Source organism: Psammomys obesus, unplaced genomic scaffold, assembly GCF_907164565.1.
Source record: "Psammomys obesus unplaced genomic scaffold, mPsaObe1.curated_primary_1811, whole genome shotgun sequence".
Lineage (NCBI taxonomy): Eukaryota > Metazoa > Chordata > Mammalia > Rodentia > Muridae > Psammomys > Psammomys obesus.
Genome location: NW_026596644.1, coordinates 1 through 1078, shown reverse-complemented (window position 1 = coordinate 1078; position 1078 = coordinate 1). Strand labels below are relative to the sequence as shown.

At 34.9% G+C, this 1078-nt stretch overlaps 1 non-coding gene across 1 annotated transcript; it reads left to right on the top strand.

The window, feature by feature from the left end:
* Window positions 1–517: 517 nt before the first annotated feature.
* Window positions 518–623, top strand: LOC129670231 (U6 spliceosomal RNA). The gene has a single exon (XR_008719148.1). It is a non-coding gene; the product is annotated as a U6 spliceosomal RNA (small nuclear RNA).
* Window positions 624–1078: the final 455 nt, after the last annotated feature.

Below are 1078 nucleotides of genomic sequence, written 5' to 3'. Positions count from 1 at the left end.
TGTTATGCAGGGAGAGTATATATACTCTCCCTGCATAACAAGGTAATAATGAATACCCTAGACATTGCATTTCAGCAACTCTGTCAACATCTCCTTCCTAAGGAGCTGAGCCACTAGGAAGTGATAAATTATATTCCTTTGTCACATTGGTTATTAACTGTTTGGGTAAAAATTATATTTTTCAAAGTGTGAGAATTGTTTGTATTGATGAATGTAGAATGAATAGAGAAGTTTTATTTTTTCACCAAAAAATACATGATTACATGCACCACATCACTCACGTATTTAAAAATATATTGACTAAACACTGATTATAGAACATGGATAATAAGAACTTTGCAAATAAAACAATACACACAATGTGATAGTTTTCTTTCAATGAATATTTTTTAAAGGATTCAGTCAATATTTTTCACTAAAGGTACATTGTGAGCAAGCTTACATTCACATGAGCATGTACATTTCCTCAAGGTGCAATAAATACCTGTGTGATGGCATGGTGAAAGAGTGTGCAGTCGTGCTTGCTTCGGCAGCACATATACTAAAATTGGAAGGATACAGAGAAGATTAGCATGGCCCCTGCGAAGGATGACACGCAAATTTGTGAAGCGTTCCATATTTTTATGACAAAAACAAATTTCAACAATACCTACACACAAATCCAGCATTACAGAAGACACTGGAAGGGAAAATACAACCCAAGAAAATTAGCTTTTGTCAAGAAAACACAGAAAATAATTAACCTTACTACAGCAAAACAAAAAGCAACCAAGCACACAACCTTATGACCACAGCCAACATCAAAATCAAAGGATCTAACAGCCACTGGTCATTAATCTCTCTCAACATCAATGGACTCAACTCTCCAGTAAAAAGACACAGATTAACAGAATGGATACGTAAACAAAACCCAGCAATCTGTTGCATACAAGAAACACACCTAAGACACAAAGATAGACATTACCTGAGGGTAAAAGGTTGGAAGACGACTTTCCAAGCAAATGGACTCAAGAAAAAAGCAGGGGTAGCCATTCTAATATCTGATAAAATAGACTTTCAACCAAAATTAATAAAAAGA